Consider the following 18,257-nt stretch of genomic DNA (forward strand, 5'->3'; position numbering starts at 1 on the left):
ACCATCAGAAACATCCTCTTTCATCTAGCCTGTCAAGAATTCTTAGAATTTTACAAGTTTTCATGAAATCTCCTCATTCTTTTAAGCTTCAGTGAATATAATCCTAACCAACTCAAGCTCTTCTCATACATCAGTCCTGCCATCCCAGGAATCAGTCTAGTAAACCTTCAATAGCAAAAACATCCTTCCGCAAATAAGGAGACCAAAACTGCGCACAATATTCCTCGTGTTCTCACCAAGACCCTATACAATGGAGCAACATATCCCTGTTCTAGTCGCTCACCTTTGACGACTGGTGTATGAGGACACCCAGGTCTATTTGCAAATTCCCCCCTCTCAATTTATGGTCAGATAATAATCTGTCTTCCTATTTTTGCTACCAAAGTGCATAATCTTGCATTTATCCACATAAGACTGCATCTGCCATACATCTGTCCACACACTCAACTTGTCCAAATCACAATGAATCATCTCCGCATCCTCCTCAGTTTACGTTCCCACCCAGCTTTGTTTCATCTGCAAATTTGGAGATATTGTATTTAGTTTCCTCATCTAAATCAGTAATACATATTGTGAATAACTGGGGTTCAAGCGCTAACCCACTGCAGTACCAACTAGTCACTGCCTGCCACTTGGAAAATGACCCATTTATTTCTACTCTTTGTTTCCTGTCTGTCAACCAGTTTTCTATTCATCTCAGTACACTACCACCAATCCCATTCGTTTACATCCTTAAAGAATTCCAGTAGATTAGTCAAGCGCGATTTCCCTTCCATACAACCTTGATGATTCTGTCCACTTCTGCCAATGTTTTCCAAGTGCTCTGTGATTAAACCTTTTATAACGGACTCGAGCATTTTCAGAAAATTAAAATCAATGCATCAATTATCTCACGAGTCACTTCCTTTAAGAGGCTAGGATGAAGATCCTCAGGACTCAGGGATTCATCAGCCTGCAGGTTCAACAATTTGCGGAGTATCACTTCCCTGGTGATTGTAACTTTGCTGAGCTCCCCCCTCAATTCTAATTCCAGATTTACAGCTATTTCTGGGTTGTTATTTTTGTCATCTAAGTGAAGACTGGTGAAAAGTACCTGCTCAATTCACCTTCTATCGATTTCTTTTCCATCATTAATGTCTCAGATTCACTTTTCAGGACCAACACTCACTTTATTAACCATTTTCTAAGTATTTCTAAAAACTCTTACTGACTGTCTTTGAATTTCTAGCTGTCTTTCTTTTATATTCTAAGTAAAAAAGTTTAATAATCAGGGGAAAATTAATCAATGAGTGTCACCAAGAAATCCAATAGGGATTCCAAAGAAACCTTTTTCACCCAAATTGTTGTGAGAATGTAGAACTAGTTACAATGGGAGAGCAATTAACATGAATTGCACAAATTCATTTAAGACGATGTCAGTTAAACATTTGAAGGAAATTGTTATCATGGTAGATTTTGAGTAGAAAAGATGGGAGGAACTTCAACACCCACATGGATTCGTTGGGCTGAATGGCCTGTTTCTGAGCTCCATTTCAGTAAGCAGCCAGAAAGTGAGACAAAATCAGAAAATAAAGACAATGTTTTTGATCATGCCTCAGTTTTGAAACTCAGCACTCATGATGAAGCACTGAATTACTAAGTTAGATTGTGTAGAGTTAGATCTCAGTACACTATCACCAATCCCATGTGCTTTAATTTTATTTGCTAATCTCAAGTGGGATTTCGTTGAAAGCCCAAATAAACCACATCCACTGGCTCCCCCTCACCAACTCCATTTGTTTACATCCTTGAAGAATTTCAGTAGATTAGTCAAGCATGATTTCCCTTCCATACAACCTTGATGATTCTGTCCACTCCTGCCAATGTTTTCCAAGTGCTCTGCGATTAAATCTTTTATAACGGACTCTAGTATTTTCTAGCTCAAGACCCGAAATGGAGCTTGGACCCATAACCCCTGCCTTTAAGGCACAAATCAAGGCTGAAAGAAGTGCCACATAGAGGTCAATCTCTTCACAGATACCAGAGCCTATTTGAACACAAAAGTAAAAAAAAATTCACTCCTTTATATTTCATTGGGTTCAGTTACAGAGATAAAATTGCTGCTTAGTTGCTGAAATTCAGCAAATTCAAAGGAACTAGAACAAAAAATTTCCAGCTCTGTTGAGAAAAGCATGGATGTTAGGGAATTTGGGGAAATAAATAGTGATGATATTACAGAGGAGGTGGTGCTGGAAGTCTTAAGTGCATCAAGGTAGATAAATCCCCAGGACCTGAAGAAGTGTAATCCAGGGTATTGTGGAGGGTGAGGGAGGGAATTGCAGGTCCCCTGGCAGAGATATTTGAACCATTGATAGTCACAGGTGAGGTGCCTGAAGATTGGAGGATGGCAAATGTTATGCCTTTGTTTAAGAAAGACTGCAGGGAACCACAGACTGCCTAGGAACCACAGACCGGTAAGCCTCACATCGATAGCGGGTAAGTTGTTAGAAGATATTCTGAGAGCAGCATCTACGGGTATTTAGAGATGCAAGGACTGATTAGGGACAGTCAGCATGGCTTTGTGAGAGGAAAATCATGTCTCACAAATTTGATTGGGTTTTTTGAAGGGGTAACCAAGAAGGTAGATGAGGGCAGGGCAGTTGATGTTATCTACAAAAAGGCCTTTGATAAAGTACCACATTGTAGGTTGTGGCATAAGGTTAAGAAGTCTCACGGGACCTAGGGTGAGTTAGACAAATTGATAGAAAGTTGGCTTGATGACAGAAGACAGAGGGTGGTTGTTGAGGGCTGTTTTTCAAATTGAAGGCTTGTGACCAGTGGTGTGCCTCAGGGATCGGTGCTGGTTCCACTGTTAGTGAGTTTGCAGATGACACCACGATTGGTGGCACAGTGGACAATGAAGAAAGTTATCTTGGATTACCATGGGATCTTGATCAATTGGGCCAATGGGCTGATGACTGGCAGATAAAGTTTAATTTAGATAAATGCAAGGTGATGCATTTTGGTCGGTCGAACCAGGGCAGGACTTACTCAGTTAATGGTAAGGCTTTGGAGAGTTATAGAATGAAGAGATCTAGGGATACAGGTTCAGAGCTCCTTGAAAGTGGAGTCACAGGTGGACACTGGTGACGAAGGCATCCGCATACTTGGTTTCATTGGTCAGAACACTGAATATAGGAGTTGGGACATCTCACCAAGACACTGGTGAGGCCACACTTGGAATACTGTTCTGGTCACCCTATTACAGAAAGGATAGTATTAAACTAGAAAGAGGGCAGAAAAGATTTACTAGGATGCTACTGGGACTTGATGGTTATAAGGAGAAGTTGGATGGACTGGGGTTTGTTTTCTCTGGAGCATGTGAGGCTGAGGGGTCATTTTAGAGAGGTCTATAAAATAATGAGAGACATAGATTAGCTATGAATCAATCTCTTTTCCCTAAAGTGGGGGGTCTAAAACTAGAGGGCATCGGTTTAAGGTGAGAGGGGAGAGATACAAAAGGGTCCAGAGGAGCAAATGTTTCACACAGAGGATGCTGACTGTCTGGAGCAAGCTGCCAGAGGTAGTAGTAGAGGCAGATACAATTTTGTCTTTTAAAAATGTTTAGACAGTTACATGGGTAAGATGGGTACTGAGGGATATGGGCCAAACATGGGCAATTGGGACAAGCTTAGGGGTTTAAAAAAATGGATGGCATGGACAAGTTGGGCCAAAGAGCCTGTTTCCATGCCATAAACCTCTAAGACTAAAAAAACTGCCTCTAAAACTTGACCTTACAGATGTGATATAACAACTTAGTTTCAAATTTATTCAGAGGAAATGCTGTCTTTCAGTTTCAAATCATAAACAACATTAGACAGCTGGGCAGGATAGTGTACTGTCATGTGCATACTGTAAACACGCAGCAGCAAGTGCTACGAGGCGTGTCACACAATAACGAAACCACATAACTTTCAGTTTCATTTTTCAGTCAAATATATTTAAGTCATTGAAGAGTGACTATGCTTTAGGGAAAGGTTTGCTCCTGTCCTGGTTTCTTGGAGTTAACTTTCCTCTTATCAAAACAACTCAACTCCAGCATTATTCTGAAATGCTGAAGTAACCCTGGCTTTTCTTCACAACAACAAACACTCTCCTTAAACTTTTCTCCTCCAAGCACAAGATAATAGACATATTTTTTCACAAATATCAGGACCATCACTTCAGCTACTGGTCCTCCTCTAATGTCCTCTACCAAGCCAGTCTCTGTTCAGACCTGTCCATGTCTTGTCCAAGAAATTTCAGCTTGTTGTGGTTTTCCTATTCTTCCTCCCTCCATTCTGATTGACTGCAGACCCATCTCCTGTCTTCAACTCCATGCCCGCAAGCATCAACAACCTAAGCTCGCTGACACTGCAAAAAACTCCCACTCCAAGTTCTGTCCACTTCCTTTCAAAAATGGCATTAACCCCTCTCCCCAAAAACCAAGCCCAGTCCCTTACATTCCTGACCCATCACTCTTCATTGATTTTGTCCTAGATTTGAACCAAACTGGTTGCAACCTAGGTAGCCAATTCAATTCCTCGCTGAGCTTCTGACCTTGCATCCTATGCACGTATGCAAACCTGGGCCAACTCCTGCTCACCAATCATCCACGCTTCACTGCTTTCAATTGGCTTCCGGTCCCACAATGCCTCAAATTTAAAATTTATATCTAAATCATTTCGAAACCTACAACATGACAGAGCACCATGTTAATTTACTCCCTTTTTTTACGATCCCCCACTTCCATTTTGGCAGTTAGCAGCCATGTCTTCAAATCTCTGGGCCCAAAACTTTGAAGATCCATCCTGAAATTGATGCACTCCATTCTCCTCTTTTAAATCCTCCTTGAAACCTTATTCTTTGCTCAAGCTTATGGGTACCTTTCCTAATATTGGATTCTTCAGCTGGATGTCAACTTTTGCCTGGTTACATTTCTGTGAAGTGTCTTGTGTGAATTTTAAAATTTAAATGCAAGTTTTTCTTGCACTGCCATCATTCCAACCCATCTTTCCCTTTAAGCACAGAAGCACCACTGTCTCAGCTAGAAAAATCTTTTGGTTCTACACACACAGAAAGATGTCTCTAACATACTGTAAAATTTGAAGAGTCATTATATTGGAATTTAGCCTCCATTTGATTATGCACAAATGAAGTAAAATTGTTTGCAATGTAGTGTTGCCTCTACGCTTCAGACACAGGTTGCATTTTCCAACCTAGCGCTGTAGCAATACTGCAGCCTTCAAACCACATCATCGGCATTGTAACATTCAGGCTAGGAATAATACTTTGGAAAGTACAACGCATGATAGCACACAATCAAGTAGTAAATTATAAATACATTATAAATATTTGCACTTCTTAAAAAAAAGCTTTGTTTTTCGCAATAGTCAACAAAATTCCAGACATTTCTATTTACAAAAAAAACAAAACTTTTGGTTGCTGTAGACATCTAATGACTGGATCCACTTTTTGTTTACCTCAAACGCAATTTGTATTTGTTACATAGGGACCTGTTCCCCTCCTCCCTGCCAACACCACACACTGGCACCCCTTCTCTCCCTACCTGTTTACACTAGTCTTTCGCTTTCCACTCACTCTCTCCTACCAACGCCGCCGACTCCTCTATCAACGGAGTTTCTCCGTCCCACCCGGCGCCCCCTGCCTCTGCCCCATTTTACTGACCAGCTCCACCCCGGTTGCCCTCCAACTCCCTACATTTTTGACCCCCGGCCGTTGTGATGATTGGGTCGGCAGTATTCAGACCTCGGGCACCCAATTCTCCCCATGTTCCCGAGTGTTTTCCCAATCCTTGGTGCTCCCCTTTTCTCCCAGGCGCCTGGTATTCCCCATGTCCTCCCGGATCTACATATGCGCCCCCCCCCCGCCGTCTCCCGGTGTTGCCCATGCCCCCCTCTCCCCTCTGTCTCCCGGTATTGCCCATGCCCCCCCATCTCCCGGTGTTGCCCATGCCCCCCTATCTCCCCCCATCTCCCGATGTTGCCCCTCTCTCCCCCCCCATCTCCCGATGTTGCCCCTCTCTCCCCCCCATCTCCCGATGTTGCCCCCTTCTCCCCCCGTCTCCCGATGTTGCCCCCTTCTCCCCCCGTCTCCCGATGTTGCCCCCTTCTCCCCCCATCTCCCGATGTTGCCCCCTTCTCCCCCCATCTCCCGATGTTGCCCCCTTCTCCCCCATCTCCCAATGTTGCCCCCTTCTCTCCCCATCTCCCGATGTTGCCCCCTTCTCCCCCATCTCCCGATGTTGCCCCCTTCTCTCCCCATCTCCCGATGTTGCCCCCTTCTCCCCCCCATCTCCCGATGTTGCCCCCTTCTCCCCCCCATCTCCCGATGTTGCCCACGCCCCCCTATTTCGCGGTGTTGCCCATGTCCCACTCCCCCAGGTACTCACTGCTGCGCGCAGTCCTGCGCTCGCGCTCTGACGGTTAGGTTCTGTTTGGCCGACTGGCGCACACATGCGCAACCGCGACGGCAGCCGCAGTAAATCTGCGCGTGCGCACCTTGCTGACCAAACTGCCACCTGTCATTTAGTGTAATTCTACCGCCCCGCCCGTCGCGACGGAATCGGTGCGGACGAAGAGTGGGAAACGGAAATGTCCGTTGATCCAGGGTGGGAATTTCCGTTCTGGCTGGGGAGAGGCCCAATGTGAGTTCAAAGGCCTGCCTGTGTGTTTAGCGATTTCCACCCATTAGGGCTCAGCCGTTCGAACTTTGGTGCGTGCATCTCAGGGGAAAAAAGACTGAACACGTATATATCAGCTATAATAGGAGAGGAGAAGGAAATATTATCTGACTTTCTAGAATCCTTCAGTTAGCTGATGAAGAGTTTTGGTAATTTCCAGCTGAATAGCAGGACGGTGCACCATAGGTCGGATGATCAGTGATGAGGTATGGCAGGGCAGTTGGAGATGGGAAGTCATGGTGAAAGATCCTGGAGTTTTTAATTAATTTGCGGGATGTGGGTGTTGCTAGCTAGGCCAGCATTTATTGCCCATCCCTTGTTTTCCCATGTGAAGGTGGCGGTGTTTTCTTTGAAGGATAGGCCTGCAGACTACAAAGTTGCAGATAAACAAGAACTTTATTGGAAAGGTGCTTATTTTACAGGTTATTAGGATAGATTGTTTGCCCCCCCCCATATATCACATGATCAGACTTTTAAAGTGACCTTGTTCCCATTAGGAACAAACATGAATACACAACATGGTGACTTGCCTCTTTGAACTGAACAAAAGTCTAAAGTCCAACAGGTGGGCCACCTGACAAAGGAACAGCCAGTTCTGAAAGCTAGTGGTGTTTGCTACAAATAAACCTGTTGGACTTTAACCTGGTGTTGTGAGACTTCTTACTGTGTTTACCCCATTCCAACACTGGCATCTCCACTCTTGAACTGATGCAGTTGCTGAGGTGTAGGTGCACCTGCAGTGCTGTTAGGGAGGGAGTTCTAGGATTTTGACCCAGCGACAGTGAAGGAACAGTGATATATTTCCGGGTGATGGTGTTCCCAGGTACCTTCTGCTCTTGTCCATCTAGATTGTAGCAGTTGTGGGTTTGGAAGGTGCTGTTTATGAAGCCTTGGTGAGCTACTGCAGTGCATCTCGAAAATGGTACACGTTGCTGCCACTGTGCATTGGTGGAGAGATTGAATATTTGTGGAAGGAGTACTAATGAAATGGTTGCCTTTGGCCTGGTTGATGTCAAGCTTCTTCAATGCCTTAGAATGGGCCCAACCAGAGTTGGCAACTCTAGCTTCAAACATCAGTTAGTTAATGAGTGGGTTGGAGGGGTGTGGGGGTGGGTTGGGGGGGGTGGGGGGGCGGTGGGTGGGGGGGCAGGCAGGCAATATCCAGTGGGTTTCTTGATGTCTAACTGACAGGACACTGGGGCCTGCCCCCGGGTGTCCATCTCCATGCTGTTTCTTACATCTGTTGCCAGAAAAGTTAACTGCAGGAACTGGAGGCAACAAAGTCTGGCTTGATCTGGCCTTATAACAATAGTCATGATGTGGAGATGCCAGCGATATGATGACTGGGGTAAACACAGTAAGAAGTCTGACAACACCAGGTTAAGTCCAACCGATTTATTTGATAGTAAACTCACAAGCTTTCGAGGTTCCCCTCTTTGTCAGGTGAATGAAGAGTTCTGGCCTCATACAGAGCATATAAAGCACAGTTTACAGATTACTGATTAGAATGCGAATCTTTACACCTAACCTGCTATTTAAGTCTTAAAGCGGCTAACAATGTGAGTGAAAGGAACACTGAGCACAGGTTAAAGAGATGTGTATTGTCTCCAGACAGTACAGTAAATGAAGTTTTACAAACCCAGGCAAGTCATGGGGGTTACAGATAGTGCAACATGAACCCAAGATCCCTGTTGAGACTGTCCTCGTGTGCAGAACTTGGCTATCAGTCTCTGTTCAGCGACTCTGCGCTGTCATGTGTCGTGAAGGCCGCCTTGGAGAATGCTTGCCTGAAGGTCAGAGGCCAAATGCCCGTGACCACTGAAGTGTTTGCCAACAGGAAGGGAACAGTCTTGCCTCGTGATTGTCGAGCGATGTTCATTCATCTGTTGTTGTAGCATCTGCACGGTCTCCCCAATGTACCATGCTTCAGGACATCCTTTCTTGCAACGTATTAGGTAGACAACGTTGGCCGAATTGCAAGAGTATGTACCGTGTACCTGGTGGATGGTATTCTCATGTGTGATGATGTCATCCATGTCGATGATCCGGCATGCCTTGCAGAGGTTGCTGTGGCAGGGTTGTGTGGTATTGTGGTCACTGTTCTCCTGAAGGCTGGGTAGTTTGCTGTGGGATGCTGGCCTTCATTGCGAGGGGGATTGAATATAAAAGTAGGGAGGTCTTGCTGCAGCTGTATAGGGCATTGGTAAGGCCGCAGCTGGAGTACTGTGTGCAGTTTTGGGCGCCGCACCTGCGCAAAGGTATTTTGGCCTTGGAGGGAGTGCAGAGGAGGTTTACTAGGCTGATACTGGAGTTGAGGGGGTTGAGCTATGAGGAGAGGCTGAATAAACTGGGCTTGTATTCGTTAGAGTTTAGAAGAATGAGGGGAGATCTCATTGAGACGTATAAGATGATGAATGGGATGGATAGGATAGAGGTGGAGAGACTCTTCCCGCTCAAAAAAGACAGTAGGACTAGGGGGCACAGCCTCAAGATAAAAGGGGGGCAGTTTAGAACGGAGTTGAGGAGGAACTTCTTCACTCAAAGGGTGGTGAATCTCTGGAATTCTCTGCCCGTTGAAGTGGTGGAGGCTGCCTCGCTAAATATTTTTAAGACGCGGGTTGATGGGTTTTTGATAAGAGAGGGGATTAAGGGTTATGGGGAGAGGGCGGGAAAGTGGAACTGAGCAGCGACAGATCAGCCATGATCTTATTGAATGGCGGGGCAGGCTCGAAGGGCTAGATGGCCTACTCCTGCTCCTATTTCTTATGTTCAAACAATGGTCTGTTTGAGGTTGTGTGGTTGTCTGAAGGCAAGAAATGGGGGTGTGGGGATGGCCCTGGCGAGATGTTCGTCTTCATCAATGATATGTTGAAGACTCCGGAAAAGATGTCGTAGCTTCTCCACTCCAGGGAAGTACTGGACGACAAAGGGTACTCTGTCCACCGTGTCCCGTGTTTGTCTTCTGAGGAGTTCAGTGCGGTTTTTCGCTGTGGCACATCGGAATTGTCCATCGATGAGTCGAGCGCCATATCCTGTTCTTATGAGGGCATCTTTCAGCATCTGGAGGTGTCTGTCACAATCCTCCTCATCTGAGCAAATCCTGTGTATACGGAGGGCTTGTCCATAGGGGATGGCTCCTTTAACGTGTTTAGGGTGGAAGCTGGAGAAGTGGAGCATTGTGAGGTTGTCTGTGGGCTTGCGGTACAGTGAGGTGCTGAGGTGACCATCCTTGATGGAGATGCATGTGTCCAAAAATGCAGCCGATTCTGGAGAATAGTCCAGAATAGTGAGTCTGATGGTGGGGTGGAACTTGTGGACATCATCAGATAGTTTCAGTGATTGTTCACCATGAGTCCAAAGGAAGAAAACGTCATTGATGTATCTAGTGTATAGCATCAGTTGAAGAGCCTGTGCGGTGAAGAAGTCTTGTTCAAACCTGTGCATGAAGATGTTGGCATATTGAGGTGCGAATTTGATCCCCATGGTTGTTCCTTGTGTCTGGATGAAAAACTGGTTGTTGAAGGTGAAGACATTGTGGTCCAGGATAAAGCGGATGAGTTGTAAAATTGCATCTGGAAACTGGTATATAACTTGCATCTGGAAACTAGCTTATAACAATAGGCCAGTGCATTACAATGGGGTGCGATGATTTCCTGCTGGGTCTCAGTAGGGTGCAATGATCTTTGATGGGTGATTGATGGTCCAGGCTCAGACTTGTTCCTGTGTTTTTGTATATTTGACTTTCGTCAAGAGTGGCCTGCCTGAGGTTTGACTGTATTTGATTTTAATATGCCCAATTCTTTAAGTTAGGATATCCAATTTAATCAGCCTTAAAACAAGGCCCTGATTATATTATCTCACAGAGATGAGAGAGCCTGAACTGTAATTCAAACAATATTTCCTCTGGGGCACAAATGTTCTTGTAGTGTAGTGGCTCTCTGGAATCTCAATGAAGGCTCATTAGATATGCTTGGCTGAGAGCCCAAAAATTGTCAATGAGTCATTGGGCGTAGGAATTCTAGAATATGGCATGGTGGCAGCAGGCGACGGTGCAGAGGGACCTCGGGGTCCTTGTGCATGAGTCGCAAAAACCCAGCTTGCAGGTGCAGCAGGTGGTCAGGAAGGCGAATGGGATGCTGGCCTTCATAGCGAGGGGGATTGAATATAAAAGTAGGGAGGTCTTGCTGCAGCTGTATAGGGCATTGGTGAGGCCGCAGCTGGAGTACTGTGTGCAGTTTTGGGCGCCGCACCTGCGCAAGGATATTTTGGCCCTGGAGGGAGTGCAGAGGAGGTTTACTAGGCTGATACCGGAGTTGAGGGGATTGAGCTATGAGGAGAGGCTGAATAAACTAGGCTTGTACTCGTTAGAGTTTAGAAGAATGAGGGGAGATCTCATTGAGACGTATAAGATGATGAATGGGATGGATAGGATAGAGGTGGAGAGACTCTTCCCGCTCAAAAAAGACAGTAGGACTAGGGGGCACAGCCTCAAGATAAAGGGGAGGCGGTTTAGAACGGAGTTGAGGAGGAACTTCTTCACTCAAAGGGTGGTGAATCTCTGGAATTCTCTGCCCGTTGAAGTGGTGGAGGCTGCCTCGCTAAATATTTTTAAGAAGCGGGTTGATGGGTTCTTGATAAGAGAGGGGATTAAGGGTTATGGGGAGAGGGCGGGAAAGTGGAACTGAGCAGCGACAGATCAGCCATGATCTTATTGAATGGCGGGGCAGGCTCGAAGGGCTAGATGGCCTACTCCTGCTCCTATTTCTTATGTTCTTATGTTCATTAGATACTTAAGGGAGTGAGTGAAAGGGCATATGGGGATGGGGTCATGACATGGCATGGATGGGGCTTCGGGTGTGTTGGGGAGCAGGTGCTGAAGGAAGTGTGAGGATACCAAGGTGGGCCTTTTAAATATCCTGCCTCTGCACCTAGCAACTCGCGGCTGTCTTTGCATGTTTTCCTGGACCTGCTGACTGAACTCCAGCCCATATCTGGCCTTCAGTTATAAAGGTCCCAACTTTGCATGCACTTCCTCCCAGGGCAGGTGGGCCGTTTAGGAATTTTTTCAACTCCCTCTACCCACCTCAAGGATGAAAATTCAGGCCTTGTGAACATTGAAGAGGACAGTAATGAACTTGATGAGAACACAGACTGGTGAAATGAGTAGACATAAGTGGATGAATTTTAATGCAGTACAGTGATTCATTTTGACAGAATGAATGAGGAAAGACAATATGTGGAGGGACAAGATAAATTGGGATCCCCTCCCTAGGGCAGAGAGGGTTTAGGGAATATTTTATAGGCGTTCAAATCATGAAGGCTTTATGAAGGGCATGGTGACACGGTGGTTAGCACTGCTGCCTCACAGTGCCAGGGACCTGGATTTAATTCCAGCCTTGGAGTGACTGTGTGGAGCTTGCATGTTCTTCTCCTGTCTGTGTGGATTTCCTCCGGGTGCTCCAGTTTCCTCCCACAATCCAAAGATGTACATGTTATGTAGATTGGCCATGTTAAATTGCCCCTTTGTTTTCAAAGATGTGTGCATTAGGGGGATTGGCAGGGTAAATGCATGGAGTTATGGGGGTAGTGTGAAAGGTGGGCCTGGGTAAGATCCTGTGCCAGAGTGTCAGTGCAGACTTGATGGTCCAAATGGCCTCCTGCGCTGTAGGGATTGTAAGGAGAAATTTTTTCTAATGATAGGGAGGTCAGTATCTAGAGAACACAGATTTAATTAGCGAAAGAACCAGAGCAGATGTGAAGTTATTTTTTCATAGCATGGTGTTATGACCTGGAATACACTCGCCGAAATGATGGTGGCAGCAGATTCAGTTGGAACTTTAAAAAAAGAACTGGATGAATGCTTGAAGGGAAGATTTACAGGGCAATTGTGCAAGAGCAGGAAAGTGCAATTAATTGGATGGCTCTTTCAAAGAATCAGTACCAACACAATGAGTGAAATGGGCTTCTTCTGTCTTTCAGCATTCTAGATTCTAAATTGTAGTTTTTTATAATCCCGAGTGCAGCATCACAAACTCACTCTAAATTGATTTCTCATTTTCCCACTAACATTTTTCAATGCTGGTAATGGCCCCTCATCCAGATTTGTGAAATAAGAAAATTCTTTATTGTCAGCCAATGTCAATATTGTAAATACAGAATACATTTTGTAAGCTCAGCTGCTCTGAGAGTGAGCAGCTGACCCATACAGATCAGGAAGATCATAGATTTGATCTCACTGCTTACCGAGTCAGCTAATTTCAATGTGATGATTGAGGAAATTGTTGCTGGCTCACCCGTTCACCACCTAAAAAATAATTCAGCCTCGATTATCAGAAGAATGATATAAAACGTTTTGGTTGCATTGGAGGCTACAATTATTACTAAGGAGGAATGCAGCAGAAAATGTTAAAAATTTGCAGGTTATGAATATAAATGACAACTTTAATATAAGTAAATATAAGGTGATGCAAATTACCTCATAATGAGGTTATAATGAGGCTGCATACAACTTGGAAAGTTAAAGTCTAAACAGAATTTTAAAAAAATATTTTGGGGTCCAGATTCACAAATTAATGTAGGTTTAAAAGGTCTTGAAGATTTCAAATAAAATGATGGGTTCATTTCAAAAGAAATGTAACTAAATAGCAGAGAAGCAATATTAAAACTTGTACAGAACCTTAGTTCAACCCAGAGTTCTTTTCTGTTCTGTTCTGTTCTAGTCTCCCCATTACAAAAAGGGTGTAAAGATACCGAACAAGTTACAAACAACTTTTACTGCAACAAAAACTAGAATTTTTATAACATCTCTAATGTACTAAAATGTGCCAAAGCACTTCACAAACAAAATTTGATAGCAAACTGCATAAGTTAATATTGCTGCAACTTAGTTAGTGAGTTACATTTTAAGGAACATATTAAGGTTGAATAGAGAAGTGGAGAGATTTAGGGAGGTAATTTCAGAATTTAGGGCCAAAGCAGTTGAAAACACAACCATCAATGGTGGAGCAATTAAAATAGTCCAGAACTAGATGAACACAGATATCGTGGCGTGTTGTAGGACAGGAGGAGGATACAGAGATTCAGATACATGAGGATTTGAAAACAAAGATAACAGCTTTAAAATTGAGCTGTGGCCAGCTGGTAGCTTGTGTCGATCAGCAAGCATGTTAGTGATGGATGAAGGGCACTGGGTTAGGTTAAGGGCAACAGAGTTCTGAATGCTCTCAAGTTTATGGAGTGTGGAAGATTGGCCGGATGAGCAGTGGAGTAGTCAGGTCCAGATGTGACGAAAAAAGGATGAGTTTTTCAGCAGCAGATGAGCATAGGGGCTGCAGTCCAATGCTGTTACAGAGACAGAAATAGATAGCCTTGAAAATACCATAGGTATGTGGTTGGAAGCTAATTTCAGAATAAAATATAACACTATTTGCAACAGGTTTGGCTCAGGAGAGAGACAAAGTCCTGCAAAAGAACAGAGATTGTAGTAGGATCTGAAGACAAAGGCTCACTCTTCTTTCTCAATGCTAAGTTGGAGGAAATTTCTGCTCATTGGGTACTGGCTGTCAGCAATCCGACTACTTATACACAATGGAGGGCTTGAAAGTTGAGGTGCTGAAGAAACCGGAGTGAGATCAGTATACACTTGAAACTTAATGTTGTTTTCTTTTGATGTTTACCACAACTGTGAGTTTATATTTATCAGGAAAGACTTAACAGGCTGGGACTCTCTTTGGAAAAGCAAAGGTGATTAAATTGAACATTTAAAATTTTTGAAAGGGTTTTGCAACATGGACATTGTGGGTCGTAAATAGACGACAAAGGAGTTGGTCAGTGATTAATGATGTATGCTTGAACGCAAGGAAATGAGTCAGTTGACCTGAGGGCACAGATAGGTGCTTGGGAGTATAGCTTACCGATGGTACTGAAACATGTCTTAATTAAAGGCAATAATGGCAGCTCAACATTGGTTACAAGATTTTCAGACAGCACAGAAAATAAAAAAGCAGGAGGTCAGAACATTGTGTTAAAGAAATAATCACAGCTGTGAAGAGAGATGATATGCTGAAACACCCATTCTCAAACTGGAATCTGCAAAGTCTTTCCAATGGGATTTCAGTGCAGGCCAGCTTCAAGGGTGGGTGACTGTCCAGAAAGCTGTGGTCAAAAATAATTGAGTGTTAAATGAATTAGACCAAAAAAGATGACTTTTGTGTGAAGTTGGAAGATGTGGGCGTGGTCATTTTGCACCTGTCAGCACAGAAGAGAGGATGACATTTGTGGTTCATGTGGGTGCCGACGACGTAGGCAGACTGCAAAATGAGGATCTGGGGAGGGAGTATGAAAAGCTGGGAATGGAATTAAAAAGTAGAACCGACAAGGTGGTCATCTCTGGGCTACTGCCTGAACCGAGTGCAGACGGGCGTAGGGTTGATAGGATTAAGGAAGTGAATGGGTGGCTCGGGGATTGGTGTGGGAGGAATGGTTTTGAATTTATGGGGCATTGGCACCAGTATTGGGGTAGGTGGGACCTGTTCGGGCGGGATGGGGTGGGTCTGAACCGTGCTGGGACCAGAGTGCTGGCGAATCGTGTAAAGAGGACTGTAGACAGGGCTTTAAACTAATTGGGGGGGGGGGGGGGGGGGAGGGTGTGAGGGTAGGTGACATTACGGGGTCTAAAGTTAAGGAGATGGTACAGGTAAGGATAGAGGCCGAGGATGTCCCAATAATAAAGGGAGTAAGGGGCGTGAGTATGGTTGGCGGCGTTCCAGCAAATAAGGTCCAGGTGAAGGCGCTTTATCTGAATGCGCGAAGCATTAGGAATAAAGTGGATGAGTTGGTGGCGCAGATCGACACAAATGGATATGATCTGGTGGCCATTACAGAGACGTGGCTGCAAGGTGACAGGGACTTGGAGCTGAATGTCCAGGGGTATCAAGTGTTTAGGAAGGATAGGCGGGAGGGAAAAGGGGGGTGCGTAGCTCTGCTGATTAAGGATAGCATCAGGGTGGTAGGAAGGGATGATATTGGAGCCAAGGAGCAGAACGTGGAATCGTTGTGGGTAGAGATTAGGAACAGCAAAGGGAGGAAGACGCTGGTGGGTGTCGTCTATAGGCCCCCGAATAATGATCTGGAGGTGGGGCGGGCTGTTAACGTGCAAATAAGTGCGACGTGCAGGAATGGGACGGCCGTAGTTATGGGGGATTTCAATCTGCATATTGATTGGTCGACCCATGTTGGACGCGGTGGGCTCGAGGAGGAGTTCTTGGAATGCTGCCGGGATAGTTTCCTGGACCAGTGTGTGTTGGAGCCGACGAGGGAGTGAGCTATCTTGGATCTGGTGCTATGTAATGAGGCGGGTAGAATTAGGGAACTTGCGGTGAAGGATCCTCTTGGGGAGAGTGATCATTGTACGGTGGAGTTTCTGGTGCAGATGGAGGAGGAGAAAGTGGGTTCCCGGACACACGTCCTTTGTTTGAACAGAGGGGAGTACGGTAGGATGAGAGAAGAATTGGCGAATGTGGATTGGGGGAGCGCGTTGGAAGGTAGGTCTGCTGAGGAGCAGTGGAGGATCTTTAAGGAGATCTTTCTTGGTGCTCAGCAGAAATTTATTCCGATGGTCAAAAAGGACCGTAGGAGGAGTGGTAATAAGCCGTGGATAACAAAGGAGGTGAAGAAAAGTGTTAAAGTAAAAGCGGAGGCGTTTAGAGTAGCTAAGAGTAGTGGGCGAGAAGAGGATTGGGAGAGGTTTAAATGTCAACAAAGATTGACAAAGAAGTTGATAAAGAAGGGTAGGAGAAACTATGAAGCTGGGCTAGCACTTAATATAAAAAAGGATAGCAAGAGTTTTTATAAATATATAAAAAGGAAGAGGCTGGCTAGGGTGAACGTTGGTCCCTTAGAGGATGAGAAGGGGGACTTAGTGGTAGGGGATGGGGAAATGGTTGAGGTCTTGAATAACTTTTTTGTTTCGGTCTTCATGGAGGAGGACGTGAATAATTTGCCGGATGTTAGAGATGGAAAGGTGGTAGGACTGGAGGGTCTCGATGACATTACTGTTACTAGCGAGGTGGTGCTCGACAGACTGGAGGGGCTGATTGTGGACAAGTCCCCAGGACCGGATGGAATGCATCCGAGGGTCCTGAAAGAAATGGCGGAGGTGATAGTGGATGCCTTGGTGGTTATTTTCCAGACGTCGCTGGATTCCGGGGAAGTGCCGGAAGATTGGAAAACGGCTAATGTTACGCCGTTGTTTAAGAAGGGTGCCAGGCAAAAGGCGGGGAATTATAGGCCTGTTAGTTTAACGTCTGTTGTAGGTAAAATGTTAGAATCCGTCATCAAGGAGGAAGTAGCGAGGCATCTTGAGGGGAACTGCTTGATAGAGCAGACGCAGCATGGTTTCGTTAAAGGGAAGTAGTGTCTGACAAATTTACTGGAGTTCTATGAGGATGTGTCTAGGGCGGTGGATAGAGGAGAGCCGGTGGATGTGGTCTTTCTTGATTTTCAGAAGGCGTTTGACAAGGTACCTCACAAGAGGTTATTGCAGAAGGTCAGGGGACATGGAGTTGGGGGTAGGGTGTTAGCGTGGATAGAGGACTGGTTGTCAAATAGGAGGCAGAGAGTGGGGGTCAATGGGTGCTATTCAGATTGGTGGTTGGTGACTAGTGGAGTGCCCCAGGGGTCGGTGCTGGGGCCTCAGCTATTTACCATTTATATAGATGATCTGGAGGAGGGAACCGAGTGTAGGCTGTCGAAATTTGCTGATGACACCAAAATTGGTGGAAAGGCAAATTGTGCGGAGGGTGGTGAGAGTCTACAGAAGGATCTAGATAGGCTGGGCGAATGGGCCAGGAAATGGCAAATGGAATTTAATGTTGGCAAGTGCGAGGTGGTCCACTTTGGTAGGAATAATGGTAGGAAGGATTATTACTTACGTGGAGAAAAACTGCAGCAGGCGACGGTGCAGAGGGACCTCGGGGTCCTTGTGCATGAGTCGCAAAAACCCAGCCTGCAGGTGCAGCAGGTGGTCAGGAAGGCGAATGGGATGCTGGCCTTCATCGCGAGGGGGATTGAATATAAAAGTAGGGAGGTCTTGCTGCGGCTGTATAGGGCATTGGTGAGGCCGCAGCTGGAGTACTGTGTGCAGTTTTGGGCGCCGTACTTACGCAAGGATATTTTGGCCTTGGAGGGAGTGCAGAGGAGGTTTACTAGGCTGATGCCGGAGTTGAGGGGGTTGAACTATGAGGAGAGGCTGAATAAACTAGGCTTGTACTCGTTAGAGTTTAGAAGAATGAAGGGAGATCTCATTGAGACGTATAAGATGATGAATGGGATGGATAGAATAGAGGTGGAGAGACTCTTCCCGCTCAGAAAGGATAGTAGGACTAGGGGGCACAGCCTCAAGATAAAGGGGGGACGGTTTAGAACGGAGTTGAGGAGGAACTTCTACACTCAAAGGGTGGTGAATCTCTGGAATTCTCTGCCCGTTGAAGTGGTGGAGGCTACCTCGCTAAATATTTTTAAGACGCGGGTTGATGGG

General features: G+C 45.4%; 2 protein-coding genes across 4 annotated transcripts in view; one reads left to right on the forward strand and one right to left on the reverse strand.

Moving 5' to 3' along the window:
* The window catches only part of LOC145342976 (tudor domain-containing protein 7-like), a 152,429-nt gene that overhangs the window by 125,030 nt on the left and 9,142 nt on the right, over nt 1–18,257 (reverse strand). For 2 of the 3 annotated variants that reach the window (XM_080188663.1, XM_080188661.1), the window contains exon 1: nt 6,431–6,503. The exons of the other annotated variant lie outside the window; for it this stretch is intronic. The gene's annotated coding sequence lies outside the window, so the exon portion shown is untranslated. Of the gene's footprint in view, nt 1–6,430; nt 6,504–18,257 lie in introns of those variants that run through there. 3 annotated transcript variants of the gene reach the window in all.
* The window catches only part of dennd4c (DENN/MADD domain containing 4C), a 259,275-nt gene continuing 247,657 nt past the window's right edge, over nt 6,640–18,257 (forward strand). Inside the window, exon 1 of the mRNA XM_080188659.1 lies at nt 6,640–6,685. The gene's annotated coding sequence lies outside the window, so the exon portion shown is untranslated. The remainder of the gene's footprint in view (nt 6,686–18,257) is intronic.

The sequence above is a fragment of the Carcharhinus amblyrhynchos genome, chromosome 5 (genome assembly GCF_965287045.1).
Source record: "Carcharhinus amblyrhynchos chromosome 5, sCarAmb.v2.hapA, whole genome shotgun sequence".
In the NCBI taxonomy this organism is placed as follows: domain Eukaryota; kingdom Metazoa; phylum Chordata; class Chondrichthyes; order Carcharhiniformes; family Carcharhinidae; genus Carcharhinus; species Carcharhinus amblyrhynchos.